We start from the raw sequence: 20,940 nt of genomic DNA, 5'->3' as shown, positions 1-20,940 counted from the left end.
ACACTGTGAGGGGTCGGCCAGTTATGCCCCTTATGTGTGGTGGAAGCGTGTTGAACAGTCTCAGGCCTCTGATGTTGATAGTTCTCTCTTGAACACTGTGAGGGGTCGGCCAGTTATGCCCCTTATGTGTGGTGGAAGCGTGTTGAACAGTCTCAGGCCTCTGATGTTGATAGTTCTCTCTTGAACACTGTGAGGGGTCGGCCAGTTATGCCCCTTATGTGTAGTTGAAGCGTGTTGAACAGTCTCGGGCCTCTGATGTTGATAGTTCTCTCTTGAACACTGTGAGGGGTCGGCCAGTTATGTCCCTTATGTGTGGTGGAAGCGTGTTGAACAGTCTCGGGCCTCTGATGTTGATAGTTCTCTCTTGAACACTGTGAGGGGTCGGCCAGTTATGCCCCTTATGTGTAGTTGAAGCGTGTTCAACAGTCTCGGGCCTCTGATGTTGATAGTTCTCTCTTGAACACTGTGAGGGGTCGGCCAGTTATGTCCCTTATGTGTGGTGGAAGCGTGTTGAACAGTCTCGGGCCTCTGATGTTGATAGTTCTCTCTTGAACACTGTGAGGGGTCGGCCAGTTATGTCCCTTATGTGTAGTGGAAGCGTGTTGAACAGTCTCGGGCCTCTGATGTTGATAGTTCTCTCTTGAACACTGTGAGGGGTCAGCCAGTTATGTCCCTTATGTGTAGTGGAAGTGTGTTGAACAGTCTCGGGCCTCTGATGTTGATAGTTCTCTCTTGAACACTGTGAGGGGTCGGCCAGTTATGTCCCTTATGTGTAGTGGAAGCGTGTTGAACAGTCTCGGGCCTCTGATGTTGATAGTTCTCTCTTGAACACTGTGAGGGGTCGGCCAGTTATGTCCCTTATGTGTAGTGGAAGCGTGTTGAACAGTCTCGGGCCTGTGATGTTGATAGTTCTCTCTTGAACACTGTGAGGGGTCGGCCAGTTATGCCCCTTATGTGTAGTGGAAGCGTGTTGAACAGTCTCAGGCCTCTGATGTTGATAGTTCTCTCTTGAACACTGTGAGGGGTCGGCCAGTTATGCCCCTTATGTGTAGTGGAAGCGTGTTGAACAGTCTCAGGCCTCTGATGTTGATAGTTCTCTCTTGAACACTGTGAGGGGTCGGCCAGTTATGCCCCTTATGTGTAGTGGAAGCGTGTTGAACAGTCTCAGGCCTCTGATGTTGATAGTTCTCTCTTGAACACTGTGAGGGGTCGGCCAGTTATGCCCCTTATGTGTAGTGGAAGCGTGTTGAACAGTCTCAGGCCTCTGATGTTGATAGTTCTCTCTTGAACACTGTGAGGGGTCGGCCAGTTATGCCCCTTATGTGTAGTGGAAGCGTGTTGAACAGTCTCAGGCCTCTGATGTTGATAGTTCTCTCTTGAACACTGTGAGGGGTCGGCCAGTTATGCCCCTTATGTGTAGTGGAAGCGTGTTGAACAGTCTCAGGCCTCTGATGTTGATAGTTCTCTCTTGAACACTGTGAGGGGTCGGCCAGTTATGCCCCTTATGTGTAGTGGAAGCGTGTTGAACAGTCTCAGGCCTCTGATGTTGATAGTTCTCTCTTGAACACTGTGAGGGGTCAGCCAGTTATGTCCCTTATGTGTAGTGGAAGCGTGTTGAACAGTCTCGGGCCTCTGATGTTGATAGTTCTCTCTTGAACACTGTGAGGGGTCGGCCAGTTATGTCCCTTATGTGTAGTGGAAGCGTGTTGAACAGTCTCGGGCCTGTGATGTTGATAGTTCTCTCTTGAACACTGTGAGGGGTCGGCCAGTTATGTCCCTTATGTGTAGTGGAAGCGTGTTGAACAGTCTCGGGCCTGTGATGTTGATAGTTCTCTCTTGAACACTGTGAGGGGTCGGCCAGTTATGTCCCTTATGTGTAGTGGAAGCGTGTTGAACAGTCTCGGGCCTGTGATGTTGATAGTTCTCTCTTGAACACTGTGAGGGGTCGGCCAGTTATGTCCCTTATGTGTAGTGGAAGCGTGTTGAACAGTCTCGGGCCTCTGATGTTGACAGAGTTCTCTCTCAGAGTACCTGTTGCACCTCTACTCTTCAACGGGGGTATTCTGCACATCCTGCACGTCACTATACTGGTGACGTATACCAAATAAGTAAATAAAATAAAATAAAAATATATAAGTAAAATAAAAAAATAAATAACAAATAAGTAAAATAAAAAAAAGTATACCAACCAAACGTGATCAAGGACCCACCAATAGAAAACGGACGCCGCGTCAATTATGCAAGCCGTTGTGATTTTTAGGACGTCAGTGTTAATTATTGGGACCGATTAAAGGTTCAAAATCTGTATTCTCTTGAACGCAGGCGAGAGTGATACGCGATAATCTACACGTGGAAGATATTAAGAGGGGCTGGTCCCAAATCTGAACACGGAAATTACCTCACATGAGACCAGAAGGCATGGCAGGATGTGCAGAATACCCCCGTTGAAGAGCAGAGGTGCAACAGGTACTCTGAGAGAGAACTATCAACATCAGAGGCCCGAGATTGTTCAACACGCTTCCACTACACATAAGGTACATAACTGGCCGACCCCTCACAGTGTTCAAGAGAGAACTATCAACATCAGAGGCCCGAGATTGTTCAACACGCTTCCACTACACATAAGGTACATAACTGGCTGACCCCTCACAGTGTTCAAGAGAGAACTTGACAAACACCTCCAAAGGATATCTGATCAACCAGGCTGTGACTCATACGTCAGGCTGCGAGCAGCCGCGTCCAACAACCTGGTTGACCAGACGACCAACCGGGAGGCCTGGTCGAAAACAGGGTCGCGGGGCCATTGATCCCCGGAAGCTACACAAGGTGGACACACGGTAAGGTAGTGGTTGGCATTAGGGAAAAATGTGATGTCATTACTTGAGAGTACGGGTATATTAGTAAGTAAACCTCTCAATAAACTGTATTCATTGTTACACATGTGTCGTGATGGTCGAGTGGTTAAGGGGTCTTGTGCACCAGTTGCAGAGTGCTCCTGGCAGTATGGGTTCGAGTCACTTGTGGGGTGTGAGTTTTCAGTTGCATATATGCCTAGGGACCATTCAGGCTTGTTCGCATTTTTACACATGTTGCCGTGTAAGCAATTCTGTAAATTGTTACTTGTACTTGTGCCCCTTGGTACTGTACCTGTTCTGGTACAACCCGTCACCATAATACACCGTCGCATTTTGACGTATCTTGAGGTTATCTTGAGATGATTTCGGGGCTTTAGTGTCCCCGCGGCCCGGTCCTCGACCAGGCCTCCACCCCCAGGAAGCAGCCCGTGACAGCTGACTAACACCCAGGTACCTATTTTACTGCTAGGTAACAGGAGCATAGGGTGAAAGAAACTCTGCCCATTGTTTCTCGCCGGCGCCTGGGATCGAACCCAGGACCACAGGATCACAAGTCCAGTGTGCTGTCCGCTCGGCCGACCGGCTCCCTAAGCCGGTATACTCTAAGACCCAAAAAATTATCGTCTTAGAATATGGTAGCGGCTCAGCCCCGTCCTCGTAAGGTTTCCTAACGTCACAAGACTGTCGTACTAAAGTGGCCCTTAACCTAACCTACCAGAGGACCCAAAACAGAAAACGGGACAGTAGGTCACTTTCGCGAGGCGCTTCCAAACATACTCTGGAAGGACAGTTTTTGGGCCTTACGTAGAGTGTACGTTAAAAAGGCGACGCTGTGTTAGGAGGACGGGTTGTGACGAGACTGGTGACGATGTGAGTCTAGACGGGTGAGCACCTGTCTGAAGACGACTACACACAGGTGAGCACCTACACACAGGTGAGCACCTACACACAGGTGAGCATCTATACAAGCCTGAAGTATAAATATACACAGGCTTCCTGTCCCCGACAAAACGAATTAGTTAATATATAACCAAGAGGTGTATCCCGTTTCTGTTAATTTAAACTGAGCTTAATCATGGTTTAAATTTATGAACATAGAATACTCGCTGGTTGGTCAGTACACTATTGTGTTGGCCTTAATGATACTCCATAGGCCGATACGTCTTCCAACACCAAACCAAACTAAAAGGAAATATTTAAAATTATTAGTTAGGGGGCGCCCGGGATTGAACCAGGGACCTCTCGATCTGCAGTCGAATGCTCTACCACTGAGCTACACCCCCTCATGGGTACGTGTGTTACACAGATGTATCACAGTGTTACGTCAGCGTTGGTGGCTGGTGGTGGTGTAGGCGGCTCGTGGGGCGGGCTCCGGGTGGGACCCCGCCAGGTGTGAGGGAACTGTCAGTGGACAAGTTGACGCTACGGCCGCCTCCACCTGGTTTCTACTCACCTATTTGTGCTTGCGGGGTTGAGCTCTGGCTCTTTGGTCCCGCCTTTCAACCGTCAATCAACAGGTGTACAGGTTCCTGAGCCTATTGGGCTCTATCATATCTACACTTGAAACTGTGTATGGAGTCAGCCTCCACCACATCACTGCCTAATGTATTCCATTTGTCAACCACTCTGACACTAAAAAAGTTCTTTCTAATACCTCTGTGGCTCATTTGGGCACTCAGTTTCCACCTGTTTCCCCTAGTGCGTGTACCACTTGTGTTAAATAGCCTGTCTTTATCTACCCTATCAATTCCCTTGAGAATCTTGAATGTGGTGATCATGTCCCCCCTAACTCTTCTGTCTTCCAGCGAAGTGAGGTTTAATTCCCGTAGTTTCTCCTCGTAGCTCATACCTCTCAGCTCGGGTACTACTTTGGTGACACACCTCTGAACCTTTTCCAGTTTAGTCTTATCCTTGACTAGATATGGACTCCATGCTGGGGCTGCATACTCCAGGATTGGTCTGACATATGTGGTATACAAAGTTCTGAATGATTCCTTACACAAGTTTCTGAATGCGTTCTTATGTTGGCCAGCCTGGCATATGCCGCTGATGTTATCCTCTTGATATGTGCTGCAGGAGACAGGTCTGGCGTGATATCAACCCCCAAGTCTTTTTCTTTCTCTGACTCTTGAAGAATTTCATCTCCCAGATGATACCTTGTATCTGGCCTCCTGCTCCCTACACCTATCTTCATTACATTACATTTGCTTGGGTTAAACTCTAACACCCATTTGTTCGACTATTCCTTCAGCTTGTCTAGGTCTTCTTGAAGCCTCAAGCAGTCGTCCTGTCTTAATCCTTCTCATAATTTTGGCAGTCAGCAAACATTGAGAGAAATGAATCTATACCCTCCGGGAGATCATTTACATATATCAGAAACAAGATAGGACCGAATACAGAGCCCTGTGGGACTCCACTGGTGACTTCACGCCAATCGGAGGTCTCACCCCTCACCGTAACTTTCTGCTTCCTATTGCTTAGGTACTCCCTTATCCACCGGAGCACCTTACCAGCTACACCTGCCTGTCTCTCCAGCTTATGTACCAGCCTCTTATGCGGTACTGTGTCAAAGGCTTTCCGACAATCCAAGAGGTGGAGGCTTCCAACACCAAACCAAACCAAAGGGAAATATTTAAAATTGTAAGGTAGGGGGCGCCCGGGATTGAACCAGGGACCTCTCGATCTGCAGTCGAATGCTCTACCACTGAGCTACACCCCCTCACGGGAACATGTGTTACACAGATGTATCACAGTGTTACGTCAACGTTTGTGGCTGGTGGTGGTGGTGTACGCGGCCCGTCGGGCGGGCTCCGGGTGGGACCCCGCCAGGCGTGGGGGGAGGCGGCCAATTTAATTTCTCTCTTTATTAGGCGGCCGTAGTCCTTGTCCACTACGGCTGCCTCCATTTTTTGGGGGGGTGGGGGGAAGTAAAGAGGAAGGAGAGGCATAGGTGAAGGGAAGTATAGAAGTGGGAAATACAGTGAGAGGTATGAAAGCAGGCGGGCTGTCCGCCTTGCTGACACCATGTGTGGGTGTTGGCAGGTAAGCTAAGCTGGCTGCCGCCTCCATGTGGTTTGTGTTGAGACTTCTGTGGTTGGTATGGCGACTCACTCTCTTCCTAATACCCTCCTTGCCTGACTTTCTTCCCTCACCCCCCTCCTCCACATCTGACCCTCACTCCCCCACCTCCTGCTACCCACTCCCTGGGACACCCCGGCTCCCTTCCATGCTGGGCCGGACTAAGAACTTTATTCAAGGTTTATATATAAATTATATAGAAATTATTATATAGAGCGGCTAGTGTATTGAGCAGCCAATGCCCACAAGTATGAGGGTGCACCGTAAATTACTCACAGCTGTCAACATCAATAACAAATCATATTGATGTATTGATCATATTTTAGTCTTAATGACTGAAAAGATTATGGTGTCTCCTAATATGTAATTATATAATCTATATTTATCTATAAAATAGAATGTTCGTCTGAGTTTGCACGAGGCTGGGGGTCAGACGCTTAGGGGTAGCCACAACCAACTTTCAGAGATGAATCATGGGAGGTTTGGGCATGTCATAAGACACTCGAGGTTAGCCTCAGTGCCACACTTATAAATATTGCCATGTTAATCTCACCCCCCCCCCTTCCCTGGCGATTTCTATGAAGTCTGGAATTAAGGTTGTATTACCTTATCCAGTAATATTATGAATTGAAAACAATGCTTAACTGAAATTTTGTTCAAGGCTTATACATGTTTGTTGAAATTAAAATGGCTTTCTAAATTTTGTCTGCTAAATTCTGGATTATTATAAGTTGATCGGGCTACCCGGCGGTGCCCGGGTAGCCCTTTTTCTCCCTTCTGTTCCCTCTGTCCCTCTCCCTCCCTAATGTTCCCTCTGTCCCTCTTCTTCCAATTCTCTCCGCCCTTTCGTAACTCCCCCCTATTCTCTCTCTCTCTCTCTCCACCTTCGTACTCTCTTCCCAATTCTCTTCCCTCAGAGGGCAAAAAGATAACCAAGAATCAGCATTGAGTCAATATAACATCCTTAAATTCCATTTTAAAACTATGAATAATCTAACCCACATTTCGTACTTTATAAGAGTCTCTGGAATGTCGGAATAGTAGCCGATCCTTCTTAAAGATGGGCCGACCACACCCTTCGACCTTCTTATATGGGAGGGTCGACCACACCCTCCCTATGACACTTCGAATACAATCACAAATCATCCTGCAAAATTTGGAGAGGATGATTCCCAATCTCGAAGAAACACTCTCTGTTATATAGATTCAAAATCATCCTGAATACCGTTTAGGCTAGAAGCGTCCAAAAAACATACTGACGTCATAATTAAATACGGGTGACGTCATACAACTCTTGCGCAATGTAAAATACAAAATGTTATACTTTTGTTATTTTCGTAACATTAGGCTACGTTGTGCGTAATTAATGACTTTATATACAAAACAAATACTTTATATTATCATTGAATTAAGTTACCTTTAAATTACCATTAAATTACCTATCTTATAAATATTATTGTTTAAGAAGAAGCGATGACATTGGCGAAGCTTTTTTTTTTTTTTTTTTTTTTTTTTTTTTTTTTTTTTGAGATATATACAAGAGTTGTTACATTCTTGTACAGCCACTAGTACGCGTAGCGTTTCGGGCAAGTCCTTAATCCTATGGTCCCTGGAATACGATCCCCTGCCGCGAAGAATCGTTTTTTCATCCAAGTACACATTTTACTGTTGCGTTAAACAGAGGCTACAGTTAAGGAATTGCGCCCAGTAAATCCTCCCCGGCCAGGATACGAACCCATGACATAGCGCTCGCGGAACGCCAGGCGAGTGTCTTACCACTACACCACGGAGACTGTATCACAGTCACACTTTTACAGCCCGTCCTCCTAAGGTTCCCCAACGTTAACAAACTGTCGTACTAAAGTGGCCTTATCCTAACCTACCAGAGGACCCAAAACAGAAAACGGGGCAGTATGTCAATTTCGCGAGCCGCTTCCATTTTCTAGTACGACGATTTGGCCATAGTGAGAGTATACGTCAAAATACGACGTTCTTTTAGCAGGACGGGTCGGTTTACGCGTCCGAGTAGGAAAATAATGAGCAGATGTTGGGAGGCTACCGGGAGGGAGGGAGGGAGGGAGGGAGTCAGCCAGGGAGGGAGAGAGGGAGTCAGCCAGGGAGGGAGAGAGGGAGTCAGCCAGGGAGGGAGAGAGGGAGTCAGCCAGGGAGGGAGAGAGGGAGTCAGCCAGGGAGGGAGAGAGGGAGTCAGCGGCAACCACAGAAGCTTCAACACAAATTTTAGAGCTCAACAGGAGATTCCAGGAGGTCGTCACAGAAGAACAAGGAGAAGCCCCTGCACTAAATGAGGCAAACCAAGCAACCTTGGAGGAATTGGACCTCACCAGTGATGAGGTCAAACGGAAACTGTTGGAGCTGAATGTGACAAAGGCTGTTGGGCCTGACAGAATCTCACCATGGACACTAAAAGAAGGTGCAGAGACACTAAGTGTGCCACTCTCTATGGTGTATAACAGGCCACTGGAAACAGGAGACCTACTGGAAAGTTGGAAGACAGCTAACGTAGTCCCAATATACAAGAAGGGTGACAGGCAAGAGGCACTGAACTACAGGCCAGTTTCCCCAACTTGTATACCATGCAAGGTGATGGAGAAGATCGTGAGGAAAAGGCTCGTAGAGCATCTGGAGGGAAATAACTTTGTAACGCACCACCAACATGGGTTCAGAGATGGTAAATCGTGCCTCACAGGTTTAATAGAATTCTATGACCAAGCAACCCAAATTTTTTAGGCAACAAAGAGAAGGGTGGGCAGACTGCATTTTCCTGGACTGCCAGAAAGCCTTTGACACAGTACCCCATAAAAGGCTGTTACAAAAATTGGAGCAACAGGCAGGAGTAAAAGGTAAGGTGCTCCAGTGGAAAAGGGAGTATCTAAGCAACAGGAAACAGCGAGTAACGGTGAGGGGGGAGACATCAGAGTGGCGAGATGTCGCCAGCGAAGTCCCACAGGGCTCTGTACTTGGACTGTTTCTAATATATATAAACGATCTTCCAGAGAGTATAAACTCATTCCTCTCAATGCTTGCTGATGATGCAAAAATTATCAGAAGAATCAAGACAGATGAAGATAGACAGAGACTACAGGATGACCTGGACAAACTGTAGGAATGGTCTAGAAAATGGCTACTAAAGTTCAACTCAGGAAAGTGTAAAGTAATGAAATTAGGCGAAGGGAGCAGAAGGATAAACACAAGGTACCATCTGGGAGGTGAAACGCTGCAAGAGTCAAATAGAGAGAAAGATCTGGGGATTGATATCATACCGAACCTGTCCCCAGAGGCCCTCATCAAAAGGATATCATCAGCGGCATATGCTAGGTTGTCTAACATAAGAACTGCGTTTAGAAACTTGTGTAAGGAATCGTTCAGGACCCTGTATACCACTTATGTCAGACCAATCCTGGAGTATGCAGCTCCAGCCTGGAGTCCATACCTAGTTAAACACAAGCCAAAGTTAGAGAAGATTCAGCGGTATGCCGCCAGACTTGTCCCGGAACTGAGAGGCATGAGCTACGAGGAAAGGCTGAAGGAGCTGAACCTCACATCCCTGGAAAACAGAAGAGTAAGGGGAGACATGATAACCACCTACAAAATTCTCAGGGGAATTGACAGGGTGGACAAAGGCACACTCTTCAGCACGGGTGGAACACGAACAAGGGAACACAGGTGGAAACCTAGTACCCAAATAAGCCACAGAGACGTTAGAAAGAATATTTTCAGTGTCAGAGTAGTTAACAAATGGAATGCATTAGGAAGTGATGTGGTGGAGGCTGACCCCATACACAGTTTCAAGTGTAGATATGATAGAGCCCAGTAGGCTCAGGAATCTGTACACCTGTTGATTGACGGTTGAGAGGCGGGACCAAAGAGCCAGAGCTCAACCCCCGCAAGCACAAATAGGTGAGTACAAACCAGGTGGAGGCGGCCGTAGCGTCAACTTGTCCACTGACAGTCCCCTCACACCTGGCGGGGTCCCACCCGGAGCCCGCCCGACGAGCCGCCTACACCACCACCAGCCACCAACGCTGACGTAACACTGTGATACATCTGTGTAACACACGTACCCACGAGGGGGTGTAGCTCAGTGGTAGAGCATTCGACTGCAGATCGAGAGGTCCCTGGTTCAATCCCGGGCGCCCCCTAACTAATAATTTTAAATATTTCCCTTTAGTTTGGTTTGGTGTTGGAAGACGTATCGGCCTATGGAGTATCATTAAGGCCAACACAATAGTGTACTGACCAACCAGCGAGTATTCTATGTTCATAAATTTACACCATGACCAAACTAAATTCAATGGGAATATATATATATATATTATATATATATATATGGAAGGGAGTACCACCTCTAGCTGGAAGAAGGGGGACCCATACCCTCGGAGGAAACCACGCATAACGCATTAGAGGGAATGTTTAGATCCCCTCCAATACAGTTTCTGTGTGCTTTTCTCCTACCACCCCCTTCCTTTTTTATTTTTTGTGCTTTATTATGCATTTGATGGTTACAAGATATACATGGGTTGATACAAAAATAATAATGCAAAAAGGTGCTTAAAGGTTATGGATCTCTTGAAAAACACAACAATGGGAAACATTGATGAATGTCACAGACGGGTTCGATCATTGTTGCAAGTCAAACACTTCTTCGAATTCCTCTGATATATATATATATATATATATGTTGACCAGACCACACACTAGAAATTGAATCGACTTGAGAATGGTCCAGGACGGACCGAAACGTCGTCGTCCCTTCAATTTCTAGTGTGTGGTCTGGTCAACATACTTCAGCCACGTTATTGTGACTCATCGCCTGCATACATATATATATATATATATATATATATATATATATATATATATATATATATATATATATATATATATATATATATATATATATATATACACACATGCACACATATTCCTCTCTCTCTTTAACACTTTCGAGACCAAGTAAATTTATTTATGTATTTATATATACAAGATGAAACATTGGGGTTTATGAGAGTGCATAGCACTGAGGTTTTTACATTCTTGAATGTACAAGTATTCAGCGCTTCCCGAGCGGTTTGGCCTGGGTTCGTATCCTGGCCGGGGAGGATTGACTGCACGCCAATCCTTAACTGCAGCCTCTGTTCACCCAGCAGTAAAAGCCAGATTCACGAATTAGTTACTCAAGTACTTACGAACGTGTACATCTTTCCTCAATCTTTGACGGCTTTGGTTACATTTATTCAATAGTTTACAAGCATGGAAATTTCCCAATCAACTGTTGTTATCGTTATAAACAGCCTCCTGGTGCCGTATTCCGGGGTAATATTAGGATTAAGGACCTGTTCGAAACGCTACGCGTGCTAGTGGCTGTACAAGAATGCATGATCTCTTATATTATATTATATATATATATATATAATGGGACCTAGTCTATGGAACTCACTCCCTAACGAATTAAGCTTTTTAATTCGTTAGGGAGTGAGTTCCACAGACTAGGTCCCATTATTAGCAAGGAGTATTTACACAGAGTTTGTTTGGCTCTGGTGATATCAAAGAGATATTTATTTCTAGTGGGATGATTATGTGTTCTATTACATCTGCCTAGGAAGAGTTTCAGATCAGAATTTGCACTTAGGAACAAGGTTTTGTACATGTAAATGGCACAAGAGTATGTGGGGAATGAGTTCATGTTTACCACGTTTAGGGATTTAAACAGAGTAGCTGTGTGTGTTGTCTGAAAATAGAGTTAGTTATTGGTTTGATAGCAGATTTTTACTGGGTGATGATGGGTTTGAGATAATTTACAGTAGTTGAACCCCCATGCACAGACACCGTATGTAAGATAGGGTAGATTAGAGAGTAGTATAATGAGAGGAGAACAGAGTGATCAACATAATATCTGATTTTAGAGAGTATACCGATAGTTTTTTTTATACTTTTTTGGCTATGTGTTTTATGTGGGTGCTGAAGTTGAGTCTCTTATCTATGAATAGGCCAAGGAACGTTCCATAATTTTTATTGCTGATGTCAACATTGTCTATCTGAAGTTGAATTTCAGTTGATGATTTGTTTCCAAATAAGACGTAGTAGGTCTTTTGTATGTTTAGTGTGAGTTAGATGGTTGACATCCATGAGTGGACTTTCTTTTTTAATTAGTTATTTACAACATTATTTAGTGTGTGTTGGTTGGGGTCTGAATAGATGAGGGTAGTATCGTCAGCAAATAATATAGATTTAAGAATGTTAGAGACATTTGGCAGATCATTGATGTATATAAGAAATAGGAGAGGTCCAAGGAATGCTGCCCTGTGGCACCCCTACGGTTAGTGGGAGAGGTTATATCATTGGTGGCTACATATTGGTGTCTGTCACTAAGATAGAATCGGATATAGTTCAGGGCAAGGCCTCGGATTCCATAATGGTGAAGTTTAAGAGGTAGTTAAGGTTTACAGTATCAAAGGCCTTTCTCAGGTCAATGAAGAGCCCAATTGGGAAATAATTTTTGTCAAGGGCTGAGTAGATCAATTATTAGATCAATAGATCAAATAATTAATAATTGATCAGTAGATCAATTATTAATCAAGCAGATTAATAATTGTATCGTTGGTACTCTTTTGGGAGCGGAAGCCAAACTGACAGGGACTTAGTATGTTGAATTTTAACAGGTAGCAATAGAGCTGTTCGTTAATATTTTTTTTTTCAATTATTTTTGATAATACAGATAGATTAGATATCGGTTTGTAATTGTTTGTCAGCCGTATCGCCTCCTTTATGAATTGGCGTTACTCGTGCTTTGGAGCCGGAGACACTGGTACTCTTACTTTCCTTAATTAAACAGTGTAAACAATATTTACAGTTGAGTGTAGCCTGATAGTACGAGTCTCACAGAACCAACGGTACTGTGCATTAAGGAAATGCTTAATCTCAATTCAAAGGAGAAACCCCGGCTGCCACCACCCCATAACATTAGTTACTACAATGTTGTTGTTGTTGTTAAAGATTCACTACTTGGAACAAGCAGTTCCAAGCAGCACGGGCTATGGTGAGCCCATAATCGAGTTACTACAAGAGTATTGATAGTTACTAATTAGGGGATTGCCAGTGGTTCATGGGGGAAACCACCGCGTCCTGTTGACTTTAATTACTAATGAGAGATGTCTTCTTTTGATGTAATTTCTTACTGACAGTTACGTTAAATCTTTTATTATTTTTTAGTTATTTATTTATTCAAGCGTTCTTACATTCTCGTACAGCCGCCAGCACGCGTTGCGTTTCGGGCAGGTCCTTAATCCTATGTTCCCCGGAATACGACCCGCCAAATCGTTTAACAACCAGGTATCCATTTTACTGTTGGGTGAACAGAGCCTACAGTTAAGGATTAGCGCCCAGTAAATTCTCCCCGGCCAAGATACGAACCCCAGGTTAAAGCGCTCACGAAACGCCAGGCGAGTGTGTTACCACGGGAACTGCATGGATTTAATTTAATACGACATACAATTTAATATGGGAGAATTTGGGAGGTTCACACAAGGAGGTTCAACGGCCTTGATGACACATGGGAGATGGCAATGGAGGGAAAACCATTGACACATAATCTTGTTAAATTTTCATCTTTAAGTCAAAATTATGATATTCACCAAGTGGTTGGGCATCATTCCTTCCCACCGTCCCATCCCAAATTTTTATCCTGACCCCTTCCAAGTGTTATATAGTCGTCATGGCTTGGCGCTTTCCCCCCCTGATAATTCCCTCCCTTCTGGCCAAACATTCATTCACATAAACAGAGGTTTCCCCAGACACTGCAACTCTGATAATAATAATAATAATAATAATATTTTATTTAGGTAAGGTACATACATACAATAAATTTTTACAAAGATTGGTTGACTTATAGGTAGAGCTAGTACATACAATGCCTAAAGCCACTATTACGCAAAGCGTTTCGGGCATAAGGATAAGGTCTGCTGCCACAGGGCAGCATTCCTTGGACCTCTCCTATTTCTTATATACATCAATGATCTGCCAAATGTCTCTAACATTCTTAAATCTAGGATAAGGTCTGATTTGCGCGAAGAGCTATCTAGTTTCACACGAATTCTTCTATTACTTACGCCAAGTGATTAGGAACCCACTCTATATGCTGCTCTGATGTCTCTTGTTCGAATTTCATAATTTATGTTTTCACGTGATTCTCGGATTACCATGAGAGCACAGTCCTCTCCGTCAGTGTCTTGGGAGAAATTACGTGAGGAGATAATGACAGAATCAAGGAGCTTTTTCGGTCAGATTCGTCTTGAGAAACAGTGTTGCTGCTGCAAGGTGTTGAATTGATTCTCAAACTTTTCCAACACTTCTTCCAGTTTTCTAATGGTTTCTGCTGGTAAACTGAGTTATTGCTGCGCGTGAACGAAGAAAATGACTCATAACTTTGATAACGTAAATGTATCTGAGAACACCGTCTGCAGGTTCCTTGGCAGCCAAAAAGAACTTGGGAGAACATTGTAGCAGAGAACACTCAGAACGGCGAAGAGTTAGGTACCTCAAGGATAAGTACAGTCTGATGCTGTTCCTGGAGTTGGTTAACGCTTAGCACTGGCAATAACAGCTTATATATCCATGTTCGCGGATGATATGTTTTTTTACACGGTTTACAAAGTTTACACGGATGATGATATGTATCATCATACATAGTCGAGTCACAATCGACTTGAGAATGGTCCAGGACGGACCGAAACGTCGTCGTCCCTTCAACTTCTAGTGTGTGGTCTGGTCAACATACTTCAGCCACGTTATTGTGACTCATCGCCTGCATGATTATGTAGCCTGTCCTCTCTAGCGTTCACAGCGTCACTAAGCTCATGTACTAAATGGTCCGAACCGAACCTAACCGACTACTTACGAATAGAAAAACGCGACATTAAGTCAATTTTGCTAGCCGCTAGGCTTTGTATACACGAGTTTCTGGCCTTAAGGGCAATACGTCAATATGCGAGGTACTATTCGAGAAGTACTGATTTGATGCTGAGGATCATGGATGTATAATGCTTCAGGATGAATAACAAACGATTCAATTTATGTTTAAAATGTTTTAACAGGTCGTAACTTCGACAGATTTTAGGTAATGCCAATGTAGGAAGGTGAAAGTTGACGCAATACACCAAAGTTTACACTGGAGACATCACTGGTGCTTCATAGTGTCTCTGGCTTGTGGCCGTTTTTGGATAATTCCCCATGACACACACACACATACACGCCATAACATCGGCCACCAACACCAGTATCTAACATATCAAGAGACAGTGAAGAATGTAGAGGTTGCCGACAGAAAGAATAAATCAGATTAACGGTTTAACCGAGTAAGCAATTGAAACTGAAATAAGTTTATTGAGGTAAAATACACACAAAGGGATGAGGTAGCTCAAGCTATTCTCACCCCGTTCAGTACAACGTGTTCATACATATATAGACACACATCACAAACAATAAACATGTTGCCGAACATTCTGAGAGATAAACATATACATTTCCTGAGTAAGCAATGACATTATGTTATGATCTGTTATTTATAATTAAGAATCACGTGGCCTCGCTGCGTGGAGTCCTAGCAATCGATGCCGTAGATGAGTAAGTAAACTTATTGGTTTACCCAATCAGATTTTAAGATCAAATTTAAGTTCTACGGAAATCTTGGAGCTTTAGGAGAGTGTTGAGAACATTATTGTAGAGTAAGAGGTACCACACAACCTCACATTCCATGTCCCCCAGACTACAGCTGGTGGTCAAACCCATCCCAGCCCAAATAGTTTACCTAACTCCAAGCCTCGTATCACTCCGGCGGTTGGCGGAGGTGTTACAGTGCACTACTACTAAATGGGCAACGAGTTCAAGGTTTTAATCGATTATATGATATTGATTCTACATTAGTTGAAGCTCTAAACCGAATCGCGGGTGTGGATTATGCATCTCCCACACCCATCCCGTGGGCGGCGGGGGAAGTCTCACCCAACACCCATGCAGTGGGAAGCAGTAGAAGATGCGTCACGCGCACACCCAGTGGGCGGTAGTGGAAGGGGGGGGGGTCACACAATGTGCTCAGGATATATTTAATATATAAATTTGAAATCAAATAGTTGAATATTTCTGTCTTTTTCTCTCTCGTATTGAAGGGTGTTGGACTCGTCCTCGTCGCCCTTGTCTCAGGAGTCAAGGGTCAGCTCAAGGCTAGACGTGTGTGTGTGGACCCTTGGCTAAGTGAGTATATCGCATATAATATAGTGTAGGGGAATATAAAAAAAAAGCAGTGTGAGGGGGCGCCCGGGTTTGAACCAGGGACCTCTCGATCTGCAGTCGAATGCTCTACCACTGAGCTACACCCCCGTTGTTATCCACTTAGGACAAGTTTAGTTTTAGCGAGTGTTGGCCGGGTGGGCTGAATACGCGCAGTGTTTGTATATTTTATACAACCACTAACTACTTGCCGAGTTTCGGGAACCAGTGCAAATTGAACATGTTAATGGAGTAAAGTAATATTATAACTTTTAGTACATAAGGACATAAGAACAAAGACAACTGCAGAAGGCCTATTGGCCCATACGAGGCAGCTCCTATTTGTAACCACCCAATCTCACTCATATAAATGTCCAACCCGCGCTTGAAACAATCGAGGGACCCCACCTCCACCACGTTACGCGGCAATTGGTTCCACAAATCAACAACCCTGTTACTGAACCAGTATTTACCCAAGTCTTTCCTAAATCTAAACTTATCCAATTTATACCCATTGTTTCGTGTTCTGTTTTGTGTTGATACTTTTAATACCCTATTAATATCCCCTTTGTTATGTCCATTCATCCACTTGTAAACCTCTATCATGTCACCCCTAACTCTTCGCCTTTCCAGTGAATGCAACTTAAGCTTTGTTAATCTTTCTTCATATGAAAGATTTCTAATTTGGGGAATTAACTTAGTCATCCTACGCTGGACACGTTCAAGTGAATTTATATCCATTCTATAATATGGCGACCAAAACTGAACTGCATAATCTAAATGGGGCCTAACTAGAGCAAGATATAGCTTGAGAACCACACCAGGTGTCTTGTTACTAACGCTGCGATTAATAAATCCAAGTGTCCGATTTGCCTTATTACGAACATTTATGCATTGATCCTTTTGTTTTAAATTCTTACTAATCATAACTCCCAGATCCCTTTCGCAATCCGACTTCGCAATCACAACACCATCTAGCTCGTATCTTGTAACTCTATCATCATTACCTAACCTCAGAACTTTACATTTATCAGCATTAAACTGCATCTGCCAATCCTTTGACCATTTCAAAACCCTATCTAGATCAACTTGAAGTGATAGTGAGTCCTCCTCCTCATAATTAGATTATGCTTGTTTGATAAATGCTGAGGGCATAGAGGGGAATTGTCTTACTGTGGATGAAATGCTAAGTGATCATTTTGCATTACAAATACAGCTTAAACTAGATAAAAAGCTTGCCTGCCTTCAGAGGGAAAGGTTAAAGTTTAATGAGGGAGAATTAATGGGTCTTGTTGGCCATATTAAGTCTTGGTATGATACTTATAAGCCAGTTTCGGCAGAAGCATTTTATGAAGATTTAATTAAGGAGGTAGATGTATTTAATGCAACACTGAACCGGAAAACATCTAGTATAAAAAAACAAAGATGCTTAAGGGGTGGACATTAACAATGAGGAGAGCTCACAGGGATTGGAATAGGAATGGTAGGACTAAGAAAGGGAAGAATGCTTTACTGGCAGTTGCTAGGCTGTGTGGGGAGAAGAGAAAGGAAATTAGGAGCAAGTATTGGCAGGAGTTTGCAGAGAAAGTTGGGAGTAACAGAAACTTGAAGGAACTCTGGCAAGACGTAAATAAAATAAGGGGTAAAAAGCATAATTTTGTTGCACATCCTGACCCGCAAGGAATTGCAAATGGTCTCGTAAATAAATGGGCGGAAGCTGCCAAATTTAGTTCATTACCCGCTGTAACGAGAGAGCCATTAGATTCTTGGAAAGATCTAAAAAAGGATTTTATACTTATAGCAGGTAACAGTGGTGATGTCACTTGCACAGGTATTACCAGAGAAGAACTAATAACGGCGATTAAAGTTGGGAAATCTACCGTACCTGGGGAGGATGGAGTAACTTATGAAATACTTAATGAACTTGCCATTATGACGAAAAGCCCACTGTTAGACCTCTTTAATATTAGTTATAAAGAGGGCAGTATTCCCAGTAAATGGAAAAAAGCTATGATCATCCCTATCCCTAAAGCCAATGGAGAGTATAAACCTGTGTCTTTAACCTCGTGTTTATGTAAAATGATGGAGAGGATCATTTTAAATAGACTTTTATATATAATAGGTGATCAGCTGTCTAGTAATTTGTTCGGGTTCCTCAAAGGAAAAAGTACCTCTGATTGTATTATTAAATGTCTAGCTAATGAAAATGATTATTATAGAATTTTTATTGATTTACAAGGAGCTTTTGATAAAGCCAACAAAGAGGTTATTTTATATGAATTAGCTAGTCTTGGTGTTAAAGGGAGATTATTGCCCTGGATAGGGGATTATCTTTACGAAAGGAAGGCTCAGGTGTGGTATCAAGGTTGCATGTCAGGTGTGAGGTCTTTTGAACTCGGCACACCTCAGGGAGGAGTGTTGAGTACCACCCTGTTTAATGTACTAATGAATAAGATAGCATCTGAGAGATACTCAAATGGGGTAACTCCGATCATATATGCCGATGATATTTTGTTTCAGGGCAAAGATATTTCAAAGGTTCAAACAGTGTTGGACAATTTCGGAAACCTGTGTCACCATATGGGATTGGTGGTTAATGAAAACAAAACTAAGTTTGAATATAGAAGTCGGAGGCCCATTATATTGAAAATAAACGGTAAAAATATAGTTAATATATATAAATATTTAGGCATATATGTTGGATATACCCATGAGAGTTTGGAAGCTGAGATGAACAGATTGTTGGATCAATGTCGGAAGAGATTACAACCTCTGAAGGCCTTGGCATGCTGTGGAAAGGGAGTGGAAGTCGATTGATTGATTGATGAAGATTAAGCCACCCAAAAGGTGGCACGGGCATGAATAGCCCGTAAGTGGTGGCCCTTTTAAGCCATTACCAGTATCAAGAGCTAATACTGGAGATCTGTGGAGGTGCGAATGCACCCTGCGTGACGGGAGATGTCTCCCTTGTGAATGTGTTAAGATGAAGATGAAGCCACCGAAAAGGTGGCACGGGCATGAATAGCCCGTAAGTGGTGGCCCTTTTGAGCCATCACCAGTATCAATAGATGATACTGGAGATCTGTGGAGGTGCGACTGCACCCTGCGTGACGGGAGATGTCTCCCGTGGGAGTGGAAGTCCCTGTGCTACGAATGATATACTTGAGTACTGTAAGATCTCTTATTGATTATGCTGCGCCTGTCATTTCTTGTTTTGGTAAAGGTAGGATGGGCAAGTTGGAGAAGGTACAAAATGAAGCCATGAGAATTATCTTAGGATGCCCAAGAAATGCTATGATTGAGATAATGAGGATGGAGTTGAATCTGCAGAGTATTGGGGATAGAATTGAAGAGATAATTGTAGCCTCTGCCATTAGATTAATGAGAGGTGGGGGAGCTAATGAGTTAATCCTCTCGGTTCAAAAGGTGGGAAGTAGTGAACAGTGTATGATGAAGAAGAGAGTATATATGAATAAATTATGTTTTAATGTTATAAAGTATGATGTTATTACAGAGTGTGTTGCTGTGCCCAAGAGAAAATTCACACCACCATGGGAGGATTGTAATATAGATGTAGTAATTACTTCCTTGCAAAAGAAAAAAAGTATGTATGAAATAGGAGAGCTGAGGGCAACATATGATTGTATAATTAGAAAACTGCCTACGGAAAACACTCTACATGTATATTGTGATGGGTCAGTAGCTAGGGATGGGAAGGCAGGATGTGGAGTCTTGATCAGGGAGTACACTGACATCGGCACTGTAGATACTATTATTGGACGCCGCTTAACTGACAATGTCTCTTCAACGCAGGCTGAACTCCAAGGTGTATTAGCAGGATTACAGGAAGTAGTCAAATGTGGTAAAAATGCCTGCTTCTTTATTGACAGCAGAGGAGCGTTAGAGTCTTTAAATAGCAGACGCCCAGTATATCAGAATATTGTGATAGAATGTAGAGGGAATGTTAAGAAATTAGAAAAAACTGGGTATAAAGTAAGATTCATGGGGATCCCTTCACATGTGGGAATACTGTTGAATGAGGTAGTTGATGACATAGCGAAGAGAGCCACTGAAAAAACTCTTGTTGATGTTGTATGTCGGTTAACCTTGAAACAAATAAAAACAAGAATCAAGATGATCCAAGAGGGTGAAGAAATGATAAAGACAATGGCAATGGTGGACAGTAGTAACACACTTAAGAATTATTCAATAATAAATACAAATTCATCCTTCACTTATGGTAAAGGAAAGTCTAATTGGAAGGATTCAATTTACATGAGATTAAGATTAGGATACAAATATATCTGGCAATACGGTGTTGATGTCAGTGAAAAAGATAAGGAGTGTAAATTATGTAGTATGCCGCACGCCCACACCTTAGAACATTATGTATTAGAGTGTCAACTTATTGAAAACTATAGAAATAAGGAAATAAATAGTGTACCACATCAAATTGTTTGGATGTGTGATAATGGCATAATAGACAGTATACTTAGGAGCTACAAGAATTTTGCCCCAAGAGTGTAACAATTATATGCTGTAATTACTATATTAACCTGCAATGTTAAATGGGATTCTTGTAATGTTATTTGTCTATTTGTACTCACTGCATTTGTGCGCCCCTTGAGGGACTTGAAGTAGAGGGAGGTAGAAATAGCCTAAGCTACTCTATCCCTTTGAGATGTATTTATTGCTTATCTCAATAAACATACTTGAACTTGAACTT

General features: G+C 43.2%; 4 non-coding genes across 4 annotated transcripts; 1 reads left to right on the top strand and 3 right to left on the bottom strand.

The window, feature by feature from the left end:
* Positions 1–4,066: 4,066 nt before the first annotated feature.
* Positions 4,067–4,138, bottom strand: TRNAC-GCA (transfer RNA cysteine (anticodon GCA)). The gene has a single exon. It is a non-coding gene; the product is annotated as a tRNA-Cys (tRNA).
* A 1,364-nt stretch (positions 4,139–5,502) lies between these two features.
* On the bottom strand, positions 5,503–5,574 carry TRNAC-GCA (transfer RNA cysteine (anticodon GCA)). The gene has a single exon. It is a non-coding gene; the product is annotated as a tRNA-Cys (tRNA).
* Positions 5,575–10,021: 4,447 nt separating this feature from the next.
* Positions 10,022–10,093, top strand: TRNAC-GCA (transfer RNA cysteine (anticodon GCA)). The gene has a single exon. It is a non-coding gene; the product is annotated as a tRNA-Cys (tRNA).
* Positions 10,094–16,253: 6,160 nt separating this feature from the next.
* On the bottom strand, positions 16,254–16,325 carry TRNAC-GCA (transfer RNA cysteine (anticodon GCA)). Its single transcript has one exon. It is a non-coding gene; the product is annotated as a tRNA-Cys (tRNA).
* Positions 16,326–20,940: the final 4,615 nt, after the last annotated feature.

This window comes from Procambarus clarkii, chromosome 63 (genome assembly GCF_040958095.1).
Source record: "Procambarus clarkii isolate CNS0578487 chromosome 63, FALCON_Pclarkii_2.0, whole genome shotgun sequence".
Taxonomy (NCBI): domain Eukaryota; kingdom Metazoa; phylum Arthropoda; class Malacostraca; order Decapoda; family Cambaridae; genus Procambarus; species Procambarus clarkii.
Note: the sequence above shows the minus strand (reverse complement) of the source record. Positions and strands in the feature narration are given on the sequence as shown.